Source organism: Camelus bactrianus, chromosome 5 (genome assembly GCF_048773025.1).
Source record: "Camelus bactrianus isolate YW-2024 breed Bactrian camel chromosome 5, ASM4877302v1, whole genome shotgun sequence".
Classification (NCBI taxonomy): domain Eukaryota; kingdom Metazoa; phylum Chordata; class Mammalia; order Artiodactyla; family Camelidae; genus Camelus; species Camelus bactrianus.
In genome coordinates, this window is record NC_133543.1 from 5,814,837 (window position 1) to 5,830,791 (window position 15,955).

At 40.4% G+C, this 15,955-nt stretch overlaps 1 long non-coding RNA gene across 6 annotated transcripts in view; it reads right to left on the reverse strand.

The window, feature by feature from the left end:
* Positions 1 to 15,955, reverse strand: part of LOC141577677 (uncharacterized) — a 65,597-nt gene that overhangs the window by 12,794 nt on the left and 36,848 nt on the right. For 5 of the 6 annotated variants that reach the window (XR_012506918.1, XR_012506919.1, XR_012506922.1 and 2 more), the window contains 2 exons: positions 4,445 to 4,542; positions 457 to 700 (listed from right to left, as the gene is read on the reverse strand). This is a non-coding gene — a long non-coding RNA (uncharacterized LOC141577677). The remainder of the gene's footprint in view (positions 1 to 456; positions 701 to 4,444; positions 4,543 to 15,955) is intronic. The other variant, XR_012506921.1, reaches the window with a different exon arrangement.

Genomic DNA, 15,955 nt, shown 5'->3' on the forward strand with positions numbered 1-15,955 from the left:
TATGGGATCTTCTTTTTGAGCAGCACAGGCTAACCAGCTGTGGTCACCTGTAAATAAGGTTGAAGTCACTTAGACCCTTGGCTTGGGAATGCCGTGGCCACCGGGGTGGGGGTCACTGCAGCACCTACGAGAATGACGGGGACAGCCTGCTCCTGACGCCGCTCCCCAGGCCGCAGCCCGGAGCACTGCAGTCAGGTCTGAGGTCCGGCCGGGAGCGCACAGCTCCACAGCCACTCGGAGCCCTGCGGTGCGTGTGGAGCTGGTACCGCGCTCGTCCATCACCCTTCCAGGCACCCAGACTCGGGAGTCCCCTGGGGGAATTTTTCTCTGCCTCATAATTCCTGTCTCAGCCTCTTGTGGAATGCGGTCCATGCCCAACGGAAGCAGGGCTTTAACCCTCCGGGACCCAAATCCATCACGGTTTGGATCCAGGATGTAACTTCCATGTTAACTCACCTGGTGCTCTCTTCTTGTGCTGAACTGCCCTCCCCCGTCGATGACATTAGGTCGTATTAGAAGTCCCGACTTGCTTGTCCTTAACTAAGACTCTGAGCCTCTTGCTCAGTCTTCCTGACTGGAACCAATCTTCTGTGGTAGAAAAGCTTGGGCTGTCGGCAACCCATCATTGTCCTCGGTCTTTTGGGTTTTCTGTTGGTTTATGGTTCTCATGCAGGGATACCAATTTGCACATGAGAAACACCTGTAGACATTTTAAAAAATACAGACACTGGATCCTCCCCACTCTTCAGCCAAGGCTGGAAGCTTTCTCCCTCTAGCAGGGGTTACACAATAATTTGCTTGGGAATTGACCACACATATTGGCATAATCATGGTAAATTGCCCTTTACTCAGTGCTTCCCACGTGGCATTTTCTACTTCATGTTGTCTTTGTACGTTCATTATCACATTTAATCCCTGAATTATAGATAATCACCATTTCTTTTGAGGACACTCCTACTTGCTAATCTTGAATACAAGTATCTTTGATTCTCTTAATCTATTTCATTCCTGAGTTTCCTGTTCCTGGATTTAAAGAGTGAATTATGGACACATGTATTTAAGATTCTCTTAATATATCTATCTGACTCATCCTCTAACCAAATCATATCTGGAGAAGAGAGATTTTCTCTTTTAAATATTTGCATTTTCTTACTATATAGTAGTGCGTACACACGGTGGAAAATGTAGAAAGCATATAAAGTAAGAAAATTACAGCCATACATTATCTAAACACCAAAGGACAGTGCTATGTCATGTTGGGCATTTAACCATTTTTCTTAATATTTTATCATAAAATTTCCCTAGGGCAAGTTACTTAACCCTGGAATTGTACTAGACTTTTGTCAAGTACAGAATAACATTCCCAGAAATGACCCCAACATCAAAATAGTACGTGAGGCTGGGAAGGCCATAGGGCACTCAGCTTATTCCCTGAGTCCTACAAAGAATGCTGTTAATTCACTGATGTTACTCATTCGATGCCTGTGAGTCACTCACTCACTCAGCTGGCTCGGACTGAGACCTACTTTATACCAAGTGCCGATCCAAGTGCTGGGGAGACCCCAGAGAAAGCCTGGATCACGGCATCACTGTCCTTCTTCATTTGCTCCCAGAATCCTACTCAACAAACCCACATGGGATTGGGGGGTGGAGGCAGGTGAGATATGGTAAAATTCATTTCATTATGTTCCTTTAGACATATTTAAATAGCATGAAAATAGTCACTAACTTTGATAAGTTTTCTTTTCCCTTCCTATGTATTTTTGAGGATGGGTATAGTTTTGGGGCAGCAAGAGTAATTGATAGATCTTTAGTATGTTAGGATTTTATATGAAAAATTAAGAAGGAAACTGGCACCTTATTCAAAGAGAAGAGGCAGTGAAGAAAACACAAGCCACCCTCAAACTTGGCTACCATTCAGAATTTCTGGTATTCAAAAAAGGGAAACATAATTCAAAATATTTTCCCTAAATATTTTAGCCCAGAGTAGAAATACATGTAGGCAAAGTTCAGCTCACTGGAACCTACAACAATGTGCTTACTTAAGCGAAGGTATAAACAGACCACAGATACTATAATGCATCCTTTACTTTAAACTAGTTAATGTGAGCAAGTTTCATTTCACATGAATTGCTCAGTACCAATTTAGGAAATATATCCTTCTTGATTGGTAAAAATAGCTCACTGATAACCAGATTCAACAAAATTTAGTGTTAAATAATTAACCTATTTCCTTCAGGAAATGCTTTTGAGTAATCTGAGTTAAGTATTTCCTCTATCTGATCTATTTCTTTTCACAGAGAAAAGAAGTATTATTTGCACATGAGCTACTTTTACTCCTCTGGAGAAATCTGACTGTGAGCTCAGGGTAAGAGTTGTCTACTGCACAGTAGGGAAAAAAAAGATTCATTTCACAGCAAAGATCAGAATCTTTTTTTTTTGAGGGGCATGGTGAGCTGGGGGACAAGGGAAATGCCTTTGTTTAGAGACAGACCACAGTAATCCATCCTGAAGCTGAAAGATGAAGACCTTGTGAAGAAATGTGGAAGGACACACTGACACACAAATGTGTTCACTTTGCAAAAACAGAAAGAAGGAAAGAAAAAATAATTTAACTGCCCTATAAAGAGAATGGACAGAAAATTTGTAATAAGGGAGAGTGAAGGAAAGTTAGGGAAGGGAGGAGAAACAGTGAAAGGGAACTTGGATGCGGTGGGCAGAATAGCAGGTTTCTGGAGCTTACAATGAAGGATGATAAAAAAAAAGTAAAGTTTAAAAAAAGTTACAAAGTTTAAAATAGTTTAAAAATTAAAAAATGAATTTAAAAAATAATTTTTTTATAGTGACATGGAAGATTGTAAAATGATGGAGGATTTTATTTCAAAATTCAAGTTGTTTGAGTTTCTCCTCCATGCTCCAAACAACAGTAAGATCTGCTTGTGTAATTGGTTTTGGGGGACACCACAGAGAGGGGTGAGCAATGCAGTTAGGTTGGCCAGGAGCAGAATGCTTTTGTGGAAGGCAAGACAGAAGAGAGATCAACAGTTTCATGAGGACAGAAACTCAAAGCCAGAAATTATCTTAAAAAGCTTATTGTGGTGGGCAGAAAAATGTTCCCCCCCAATATGTCTATGTCCTTATCCCCAGAACATAGGAAGAGTTAAGATTCCCTGGCAAAGGGGGCCTATGGTTGCAGATGTGGTTAACGTTGCTAACCAGCCTACTCTAAGAGAGATGAGCTGGATTATATAGGTGGGCCCATTGTAATCACCAGGGTAGTTAAATGAGGAAGAGGGAGACAGAAGAGGGGAGAGAGGAGAGGAGATTTGACCACAGGATCAGGGTCAGAGGCAAACAACCATGCTGACCTTGAAAGAAGGAGAAAAGGTCACAGGCCAAGAGACGTAGGTGGCCTCTGGAAGCCAGAAAAGTCAAAGATACAGTTTCCCCTGAGGCCTTCAGAAACAGCCGTGCCAATATTTTGACTTCAGCAGGCTCCTGCGTTCAAGAACCCTACAAGGTTAAATTTGTGTTGTTTAGTGGAGACTATTTCTTTTTTCTTCCTACTACCATGTCATTTGGGGATACTTGTTACAACAGAAAGTGAATACACTAAGCTCCTTGAAATGTTCAGAAATTGCAGATAACACTGGACTGTCCACTTTGATATGGGATTGGGCTTATGTGAAAATCCAAAGGACAGTGTGACCTTTGCTAACATCTGCTTTTCTCATTTTTAGGAAGAGAACAGTAAGTCAAAACCTCTGTAGTTATTATTTTAGACAAGTGTCTCTTAAAACATTATGTAACCCTTTGCCTTAGGACACCAAGAGAGTCTCTGTTCTTAGAAGAACATGGATTCCGTGAGATAGGGTCTTACATCTGAGTCCCACAATGGTCTCTTATTGGCAATGAGAACTTGGGCAAATCATTTACCTTCTTTAAGCCACAGGATCTTCATTTGAAAAGGAAGATAAGAATAAGGATTGTTTGGGTGATTAAATTCTACTCACAAACACATGCACACACAAATATATGTACAACATTTAATACAGTGACTAACACATACTAGGCACTCAACAAATTCCTGTTATGGATTTTTAAATGCATGTATAAAAGGAGGAGAATGTTGCGGGAAGTTGTGGGAAAACTTAGTTCACGGCCCCAAAAATGGCCATCTCTCAACGGGCTCTGATCAGTCAGTCCCCAGTGATGGGCTAATAAGCAGAAACTATAGCACTTGAGGATTTAATTTAAACATAAAAAGGGAGGAATTTAAACATAATTATTAAACAGGAGGTATGTTTACACTGTTGGCTGGATCATCTTATCTGGAGAGCTTTAATAAGCAGAGAGTCTCCCCTGTTTTAGAGATGGGCATGCAGGAAAATTACTTGGATGGGTGGGCCGTTCTCACCCCAAGATCACATGACTTAGTACTCACGGAAGTAACACCTCTTGTATGTTATTCCAGATGGACTGTCCTCCCATGATTATTGTCAGCTGCATCATCAGTTCAAGGAGACAGCCACCTGGGTCACACTGGAATATTAGACAGAAAATCTCATTTAAATTTTAGATAGCTCTAACATGAAATAAAGTCATTATTTTATGCCTAAAAAAATCTAAGGAACAGAGAGTAAAGACACTCTTCATTGGGCAACTAAGAGAAAACATGAAACAGGTTAGACTGTCAGAACACAAAGCTGTATTCACACGTCTTCATTTCTGTATTTTCACAGCCAATACACCAGATCTCCAGGATAAGTCACAAATCTGCCCTTAAAGAATGTGATGTAGAAACACGAGGAGTAGTAGTTGACAAACTGGAAGAAGAACACCTTCATGGCTAGGTTGTTCTCATAGTCAGTCTGGTCCTTGGGATCTCTGCAGCTAGAATAAAGAAAAGTTAAGTCTGTAAAACTGTGAACAGCCTTGAGACCCTAGTCAAAGCCACGGACACATGAGTTAACACGCTAAATATGTATATATATTTATATATATATATATACACAATTCACACTTTTTTCCATATAAGCTGTTTTGACTTCCTTAACATAGCTACTATATTAATTCCAACTGTACACACTGTTGTAAGAGTTTCTCCCACTATGAATGCAATATCACAAAAGGCAAAAAAAAAAACAAGTCACCCGTTCCTTAAAATTTATAAGCACAACAGTATCCAATGGGCAAGAACTGTCCTCTGTCAGGTGTAAGTTGAAAGAAAGCTACTTCTAAACATCCTGCTAAATGAAATTCTCTTGTCTCCCTGAACAGCAGGAAGGTAGGACTATTGAAGAAAACAAACAAAACACGGGGCAACTTGCTAGAAGCATTTGGGGAACATAAAACATCCTCCTAGTTCAAAATTTGAATTGGTCTTAGTGTTTTCAGAAGATGACCACTGAGCAGACAACTGGGAGAATGACCCAGCCACATGCAGTGTGTGGGAAGCAGTTAACTTGGGCCGCTAAGCTGCTGGCTGGGATACAAGCCAGAGAGAAGAAACATTTGTTATAGAAGCCACAGCTGATGAGAATGGAGCTACACTAACAGGAACAGCATGGGGGGAGGACACATAACAGTGTGATTACTTGTCCTCTCCGTAACGCACAAGCAAATTTGCCATTAGAACCACGACCCTCTTCCACTTATTTGCAATAGAGAGACTATTTACTTTCAACAATAGGGTACATGATCTAATGTAATTGAAATTATTATTAAGCACTGACATATTTACACAGAGCTTGGACATTCTAAAGCTTTCTTTATCCCTTTTACTAATGCAAAGCTGCAGCTAATTCACTTCTCATATAGGCTAGAGAAAATACGTTTACACTTGAAGTTTTCTAAAGACTGTAATGTACTGGAATTGAAGTGCCTAAAAGATAAAGTCTCTGTTTTGACCTGGTTCTAAAACTGGTGTAGAAATGACCTCAGCTGCAGAAGGAGCTTAACAGACTCAGTCATCTTGATTGCCACTTTCTCATATATGGCGTTCAGGGTCACGATGATGATAAAACTGATGAGGGAAGCAGTGATATGCGTGGCCCACCTGCACAGTCAGGTACTTCTGGATTGGGTCTCTTCCCTTCAGGTTCTAGGGAAGTTCTGCTGAAAATACAATGAACACTGAAAGTCCGTAGACAATGATCCCAATAACTGAAGCAATGGTCAACAAGACCTGACAACCCAAAAACCTAGCAGCATAAGGCTCACTAATGATCGTATTTTTACACAGAAAACTTGCCCCCAATCCACGCTTAAACAGAAAACATGCACGTGCTGTAAACCTCACATAAACGTGAAAAGTGATGTAAATCGCATGTAAATACCACAAGAGACGTGAATATCAGGCATGTTAAATTTTAGGGGAGGAGGAATGAAGGATGTCAGAAAGAATGAGTGCATCCACTAATATAACATGCTGACAGCAGGAGCAGATGTGTGCAGGGCATAGGGAATATATGGGAACTCCACTTTCTGTGAATTTTTCTGTAAACCTAAAACTGCACTAAAGAAGGAAGCCTGTTAAGTATATCATTAAATGGCTGAAAATGGAGTAACTGGTGGCATGTTCTTTTGGAGACAATTCTGTGATAGCAGAACCAATGAAAGTATCCCTTCTACATCTATAGAATTACTTAGGTTATGAACTAGTTGTAACCCATGAAGGGGATATGCTTCCTTTCAAGGGAGAACCTATCACTGATTCAGGGATCAGCAGTTGCTAGCTGTCATCTTCATTCTTAATAGGACAATTGAAGCTGTGGACATGCCCTGAGGGAAATAGTGGAAGTGACAGCAGGTCTCTGCTGATGAAAGCTTCACATGCTTTTCATACTCCTTGAGATCTTAAAATGGCAGGTATTCCTACTCCCTGCATTTGCACAAGATTCATGTCCCTGATCCATTGTAGTTCTGACTGTGTGGACCCAAGGACAACGGGAGTGTCTGAAGCATAATTTGCACGTGGCTGGTAGGGCTTCAGTTCCTCACTAGGCAGGTATTTTTCTGCCCACTGAAGAATGCACATTAAAGGTCCCATTTTTAAACTGTTTTCCTTCCATCTACCTTCTTGGTCATAGTCCAGAAGCATGTACTCAGGGTCCCTGGCTGCTCCTGATGGCTGCCCCAGAGAGAAAGCTACAAAGAATGTGAATTTCAAGACTAAGTGAACCACATCATGTTATTTACAGTAACAGCGGGAGGCTGGCTTGCACCTGCAAGGGAGAGCAGATGGAGTGTTTACAAGCCCCTCCTGGAGCCACACTCCTGCATCTAGATCCCAGCTCCGATGCTAGCTGTGGGGCCTTGTGCAAATTTCTTATCTTCTAGGGGCTTCAATCTCCTCACCCATATAATGGGGGGATAATAATAGCAATTTATAGGACTATTGTGATGATTCAATGATTTATTAATTGTGAAAACAATTAGAATATTAACCACAGGCATGTGAAAAACTCTAACTATGTATTAGCTATGAATATGGTGACCAAAGTCTTAAAAAGGTGTTTTTCTTAGTTTTTAAGCCATCAGTTTGTAGAGAAAGCATTTTATTTTCTCCTCTACTCTCTTTCATCATCCTTTTCTTCACAGAAAGTCTTCATGATTGTGAAAGGAATAACTTTTTGGTGTGTGTGTGATTAAATGTGAAAATTAGTTAAGGCTGAGAAAAATGTATTATAGAAGGTATATAAAGCCTTTCCCACTTGTACAGCACATATAGGCCATTTAAATGCTATGCATTTTTAAAAAGTCTGCATAATAATTTTTTAATAATTTATTAAGTAATCTTAATAGTTAAGACTCTTTAAATGCTTACTATTGCTTCAGCACACGTCTGTTTTTCTAAATCCTCACAATCACCCTGTTGGGAAGGTAATATTATATCTCTTTTACAGATGAGGAAATAGAGCCACGTGGAAATGATGCAATTTCCCCAAATGAAGCAACTATTAAGTGAAAGAATTGAAATACTCAAAGAGCCCAAAGACACACTAACTGTATAGCACTGTCTCCAACATGGTCTGTGAAATTAATTGTAATTCATTTCAGAACTTTTACAAACTTGACACATTTCCATTTTTCTTCCAAGCACTTAATGGGTTCAATATTTCTTATGAAACAGGAAAGCTTTCCATTCTCCTTCCTCAAGTTTCTTCGTATTTATCATCTTTTCTGATCATAACTTTAACATTTGCTCATTAAAGAAAATTTGAAAGTACTCAGTAGTGGACAGAACTGTTGTCCTGGATCTGTCCCCAGTCTTAGAACGGGACCCAGATTTTGCTTTAGGATAAATAACCTCCCTTTTGTTTTTTGTCCTGTGATTTAAGCTCGATTAACCCACTCTTTCTGAAGCACCAGAGGTAGATCTCAGTTGGTTTAAGACAAATAATACCCGTCATTGTATTGGCCTCGCACATGATTGGAGAATTGACAAATAACCCAGTAAGAGCCACTATTATGTGAGGAGATACGTGCTTGTGCCCATGTGAATGATAAGCTTCCTCTATCAAGAGAGGAAGCTGCCAAAAGAGACCTCTCTTGGTTTGGATGGATGATCTGGGATGCTGAGTGCCTAGAAGCAGCATGCTGAGACATCATTGGACACCGAATGAAGACAGGACAAGACCAGCCCTTGACATCATCTGGGCTACAGTATCTCTCCTTGACTGAAGCCAGACCTCAGATCTGAGGTTTTCATTTACAGGAACCAATAAATCCCATGCATCCCCATTTTTTGGGTGTTGTTTAAACACATTGGAAATTGATTTTGTCACCTACAATGAAAAGACTCCAACTCTGAAAATGAATAAAAAATAAATTAAGAAAAATGCTTCTACCTATAGACATAATTCCTTCAGAAGGGTTCATTGTTTGTATATTACAAATCATTTTATATATTAATTTTATTCTCAAGCCTATCGTAAGCATAACATTTTGACATGTCATAAAAAATTTTCATGGACACACTTTTTCATGGCTGGGTATTGTTCTACTTTGTGAAGGGTTGGAAGAATATTTTGGCTGAGATTTTATATATATATATATACATATAAAAGTATGTCTGTGACTTGCATCCATACTGACTTTTCCCTGCCATTTTGAAATACTTCCTGATTAAAAGTTTTTCAAAGCTGAATTAGTGGATTAAACATAGGAATATTTTTGACTCTTGATATCAACTGCCAGACTGCTTTCTAAGAAGGCTTGAGGAGTACACTAGTAATTAACACAGCATTGTAAATCAACCATACTTCACAAAAAATATCCAGTAACCTAGGCATGGGATTGGTGATCACTGGCATTTCATCCTCATAAACAGAGCTGTGTCACTTGAGAGGTGGAAAACTACTTCATTTTGATGTGCACTGAATTACCATTGGAGTGTGACATCTATTTTTTCTTTGTGAATGTGTGTTCCTTTTCTCTGCCTTCTATGCTCCTGAGATTTTTTGATGTTACCTTTGAAGTGATCTGAACTCTCTATGTATTGAAGGAATTAGCCCCTTGTTGGATTTGTAAACAAATAACAACCTCTGGTGTTTTGTTTGAAATTAGGATGCTTCTGATGCATGGAAATCCTTGTATACTTTCCTCAGAAACTTACTGCTCATCTAGAGTTTGTGTAAACATCCATATTTATTTCTAGTTTTTTTCTAATTGTGTTACTTTTTAAATGTTTCTGGAATTTATCACAATATATGTTTCACTGTATGATTTCAATCTTTTCTTTTCCCCCCAATTAGCTAACGAGTGTTCCATTCACTGAATAACCTTTATTTATCTCCCTGATTTGTAATGCCTTCCATCTCTTATATTAAATTATTATTGATATCAGAGCCCATATCTGGACTTCCTGTCCTATTTTCTAATCTGGCTATTCTTGAACTACTAAAAGTCTCATTATCTTATTAATTATTATATTACTAATATGATTTTATTCACAATAAACCCCAAATCAATTTTATAACTTCTGATATTTTGGAGATATGATATTTTAATCTAGAATCATGTGATTAAAGCTTCTTTTATATCTTTCAGTAGTTTTTACTTTTATTTTATGATAGTTCCTACTATCCTTTTCTTAGGTTATTCTTAGATATTTTACCTTGGTTGTTACTCTTGGAAAATTTTAGAAATCTTAATGCCTCCATCTGGTCTCTTAATCAGACCCTGGAGAATCCTAAACCACTGATCTGATTTGAACAAATGAGGTGAAAAGAATTGGGGGAAGCACTGTGAGCAGAAGTGACTGTGGAACCTCAAGAGTGGCGCCCTGCAATGGCTCAGATATTCTCTGGAAAAACTTTTCTCTATGAGACTTCATAGTTCCCAGCTTGATTTTCAGTTTTCTCAGGATTTCACATTAGATTTTAAAAAGTCTGTGGCAGGTTCTTACCCAGAAAAAGAGCACTTGCAAAAAGGGTTATATGTATACACTTTCCCCAGGTGGTAAATGGAACACGCTCTTCTTCCTAATTAAAAAAACAAGTTAAGTCAATCAAGGGATTACACCTATGAAATGACTTTTCTCCTAACTGGTCAATAAATCCTAAACATAATTTAAAAAAAAATAATTTTCAGACATAGCCTCATTATTTGTAATTGCATGGGTTTTTTTCCTGTTTTTTTTTTCTTTTCTTTTCTGTTAACGATTTCAAACAAACAACAAAATACGTACAGTGTTCATTTTAATACTATTTTTTGAAAATGCATATGTGAACAGTAAACTGTTTCCCTGCCATTGTCTGAGCTTGGGGATCTGGGTACCTGACGAGGCCAAGCTGTAAAGCTCTACTCCTGAGCTGGCCTTAGGTTTCAGAAGTGACGCTAGTGACAGCAGAGTCCGTGCAGGACAGAATGTTTCACAGGTGTCGGCAGCTAACTGGTCTCCACTGTGTGTTCCTTTGTTGAGCTTTATGTGTTTATTAGCAACAACTATGAAGTTTTAGAGTTTCCATTTTAGAGTTTATATTTATATTTCATTTTTAGAGATGAAATCAGTAAGACTCAAGTTTTACCTGGATAATGAAAGCAGATAAAGTATAATAATAGCTGTCACTAAGTACATGGCCTTTCCTCTGTGCCAGGAAGTCTTCCAAGTAGATTCTGCACATAAATTCAACCCGTCCTTACCATAGTCATGAGGAAGCAACTCTCTTATTCTGATTTTATAGGAAACTATGGTACAGAGAAGTTAAGTTGTCCAAGATCACTCAGGAAGCAAGCTGCTGTGTTCAAATATGAATTTAGGCAACTTCATTTCCAAGCTCTCACTACCACAACGCTGGCCTCTCTAAACAATGGAGCATACTTTCGCAAGTAAAGTAAAATGCTTCAATTAAAAAACTAAACAAAATATTAGGCAATTTTTTAAATAAGGAAGAACAATAAAGTGAAATGAGTTTTCATCTTCAATTTTTCAACAAGCATGTTCTAATGAAAATTTAAACTTATTAGCTGGCAATTTTAAATTTAAAATTGGCAGTTTAAATGACCAAAAAACTTTTATTCAGTATTTTTTTGTATACTGCCAATATGATACGTTTTTGTTTTTCAGGACTCAAAAGCATTATGAACATCTAATTTTGTCTAAGTTTCAGCTTTCAACTCTGAATGTACAGTCTTTTACCAACATATGCTTTGACTCACATCTTCAGTTGTAAACAATGGGAAATATTCATAATGGGGATTATTAGAAGCTTATTACATTGTAAAAGACAAATGTCACTTTCTATTGGTAGCTGAACCTCATTTCTTTCCATTTATAAAAAGAAGAGTTTGACCTGCTCCCTCCAGAACTTTTCAGTGTCAACATTCTGTAGATCTGTGATTCAATTTATTAAATCTATAGTTGGAGACATTTTCAGATGCTCCTAGTAAAAGCATTTTCTTTCCAAGAGTTATTCATGCTCACAACCTACTGTCCTGCTGCTGCTGCTGACTGCAAGTACCATTAGCTCTAAATTATCTCAGCTGATGGAAAGAAGCAATAATACAGATGACTCAAAAAATCATCTTTTCATAGCTCTGGAATGTTGATACAAAGATATATAGTTTTATTTTTTTAATTTTGCAGCAGGAGAGGCAGCAATAAATTTACATTTTAAGTTATGTAACATGCCTAGCTCAAACACTGCTCAAACACTGATGGCACCTCAACAAATGTTTCCCTGCTTGTTCTACCCTTTCTCTGACTTTAGGATGAGAGCCATGCTGCTTTGTGCACATCCCAACCGGAAGGGGGAGCAGTGACCGCGACTTAGTTAAAGACAAATGGGCACCTAGTCTACGATGAAAAGGAGGCGGCAATAATGAAGGCACATGTGAAAAAATGGGAGTCAACTATAAAAACCAATGTGTCTTTCCTCCTACATCTATGTCATAGCAGCTAATTTATATTTTGCATTTATTTATTGGTGTTATGAAAGGATACAAGTCAATGCCTCTTTTCTCATTCACTTATACCAGACCTTTTCTTTTCCCCATTTTTACTGTTAATATGAATGAAGGACCTCAGTTCTCTTCTGTGTCCACCATTCCAGGGAGTGCTCCTTCACCTTGGCTGCACATTATAATAACAAGAGGAACTTTAAAAACTTCCCTATGCCAGAATGTACCCCAGGCCACTAAGTACCATCCGAGTTAGCAGTGATGGAATCCAGGCACCAACATTTTTTAAGGTACCCTGGTGATTCCAACATGCAGCCAAGGCTGACAAGCCCAGAAGTAAACAGACTAAAGTGAATCTAAACAGCGCCCGCTTTTCCTGGGTAATCTCATCTGTCTCCACGTGGGGACACCGCTCCTCCTATTCTGACCGGACTTGTTCTTCCTGCTCAACCGTGTCCCATTTGTACTCAAGTTATGCCTGGTGCCGCTTCCAGAGCTCCAGAAGTAAGGTGACTAACAGAGAGAGAGATCAGCAGAATGTGGATCTTCAGTGATGACTGATGCTTCAGAAATCTGTACTTAATATTTATTACCCTTAACACTTTCGTAAACGGTTAATAAAATCACATTTTATTTATAGGCGATACTAAAGAGAAACATGAGTTAATGCCTTTTTTTAAGAAAAAAGAAAATGTAGATTATTTATTGAACTTTTGGAAACAGACTAGCTCTCTAGCTCATGGGAAAGGTATTAACGTGATGGTCAGACACAGGTGGCTGTGTCTGATGCTAAAGTATCTGCTACCAGCACATTATGCCCGCTAAAAACACAAATATCGGGGGGATGGGTATAGCTCAGTGGTAGAGCACGTGCTAAGCATGTACAAGTTCCTGGGTTCAAGCCCCAGTACCTCCATTAAAAAAGAAAATTAAAAAAAGTAAAAGTAACTGTCACAATTTAAAAGCAGTGCACGGTCCACCTGCCAAAGAGGAGGTCCTTTTCCTCACATAGCTATGTCTCTCCTGTCCAATGGACCTGAGGGTGGGGAAGGGGATTAGGATGCTTTAGTAACCCCTCCATTTCTATTTTCCACCACCCCAGTCACACAAAATTAAAATAATATTCTTAAATATGGAAAACTGCCATTTTCCTCAATCTTCGGTAAAGTAATTTTTAGAAATCGTCATTCTGTTTTAAGACTCGTCAATTCAAATAGACAAAAACAACATGAAAAGTTTATTGAAAAATGTGGCTTCAGGGTAAATCCCCTAAGCCCTTCTTCCAACCAGACTGTTACTCCTAGGCCATAACTCTAGAGAAATTCCAGAATAACCACTGTTCCCTCCACCATTATACCTGAGTCTCTACCATGCTCTGAGAATAAAGAGAAAAAAGACACAGTCCCTGCTTCCGGGAGCTCCTAGGTGCACAGGACTCATCATGAAATGATGGCTGAGGAGGCGTGTTAAGACTGCTTGGATAACAGTCAGCAGTGGGTGCTCGGGGCAGAGAGCCGGAACTGTAGCCAACGCTCTCCCAGAGGAGGGAACCACTGTGGTGAGTTCTGAGATGCCCTAGAAGTGATCAGGTGAAGTTATAATGTTAAGGCCATTTCTCCCTGGGGAGCTGCACATGCAAAGGAGGGAGGCCAAAGAGAGCCAGGTCACTTCCAGGAACTGCAAATAGTCTAGAAGTGAGAACAGGGTGTGGGAGGCAGGTGAGGCAACCAGGTGGAGAGATCACAGGTGCACATCACACAGGACTCTGTGTGCCTCCAAGGTAAAGGAGACATGCAAAGTGATCTAGAAAGAAAAAAGATAGAGGCAGGGAGAACTATTGGCAGGTTCATGTGAAGGCCTGCTGAGGACCCGCTAGGAGGAGAGAGAAGAAAACATTTCAGCAGGTGGACGGATTGGCCACAGATGTGATGGAAGGGCAGGAAGAGGTCAAAGATGCCGGCCAGCTTTCTGGCTTTGGCAGTGTCCTAAATTATAGTGCAATTTCCTAAAACAAGAAGGGCAGGAAGAGGAGCAAGTCGTGAGAGGAGACAACTGATTCAGTTCTGGCTGGGTGCCTGTGGGCTCCAGGAGAGATGTCCAATAGGCAAATAAAAGTCTAGAAATCGGGAGAAAGTTCTAGGCTGAGCCAAGTAGTTTTCCTGCTTCAAGAGGCTAATGGTTGTGAGTGGACAAGCTCACGAGAAGAGATGTAGAGGGGTAGCTCTCACCGTCCTGCACATGGGAAGCATCTGGGAGCCTTTAAAACATAGTGCGCCCCAGCCTGGTGTGGGGCCTTTGTACTGTTTATTGTGTTTTAAATACTTTCCTTTTTTGGGGGGGGTAGTTAGATTTATTTATTTTAATGGAGGTACTTGGAATTGAACCCAGGACCTCTTGCATGCTAAGCAAGTGCTCAGCCACTGAGCCATACCCTCCCCACCATTTTTTTGTTTTTAGACATTAGCTCTACTGAGCAGTCAGGGTTGAGAATCAACCTGTAGAGAGCAGAGAGCCTTGGGGTAGAGATCAAGGAGAAGCTTCCCAGAGCCCTGCAGACCCCAGCAAGGGCAGCCGGAGATGCAGGGAGCCTCGGATGGGCTGTGAGGAACGTGAACTCAACACTCCCCAATGACAAACATGTTTCAAGCACCCACTTCCCAGCAGTGTTTCTTCTGAGTTTACTACTTTTCCAGTAATACTGGGTGAGAATAGAAATAATCTGGACAAAGGGATCAAATTCAAATGCTCGTTCTGACCATTCTTAGCTGCGTGATTACTGATTAAAAGGTTACCGGTCTGCCACGTGTAAACTGGGGGACCTAGAACCGTGCTCGTGGGCTGCTGTGAGCGTAATGAAATGACAACTATAAAGGCACTCCTGACTCTCAGAGGTAATTGCTACTATTGTCCCCATTTGGGACACCAAGAAACAGAGTCACAGAAAGCTTCAAACATTTGCCCAAGATGAAGGTTAGTGTCTGGAATCAAGCCAATGACTTCGTGGATCCAGAGCCCAGGATCTTCTTACGAATAACACGGCACTGCCCAGGTTCCCTGCTCCAAAACCCGCCTCCCTTTGGCTCAGTTCCATGGGCCCTGCGCTGCACAGATATCGTCACTGCCTGCCTGCCCGCCCGGTGTCTGACCCCGGCACTGCTCCCTCCATCTCACACACCGCTTCCTTGGGCACACCAACCCTCACGAGGCCATTGCTGTGGGTACTCGGACGTTTACACGGAAACGCAGGTGGCAGCCCAGCATTTTGCTATAGATGCTGCTGTCAGTGGAGGCAAAGAGCTCACAGTTGGTGGCGGAGGCCACTTCTGGTATCCTCCTTGGCTGGAGAGCTGGATGGAATCCAGTTTCCCTCTGCAACTTAGACATCCAGCATGAGAGTTATGTAAGGCCATCTGGCCTCTCAACATAGAAATGATGCCCCCGCAGTCGTACTTAATATTGTAATCTCCTGGCTCCACCAGGGAGCAGAGGCCATGGCCTGTTGTCCAACAAGTTTTGTTTCCTTACACGACAGCTACAATGGGGTGAGTAA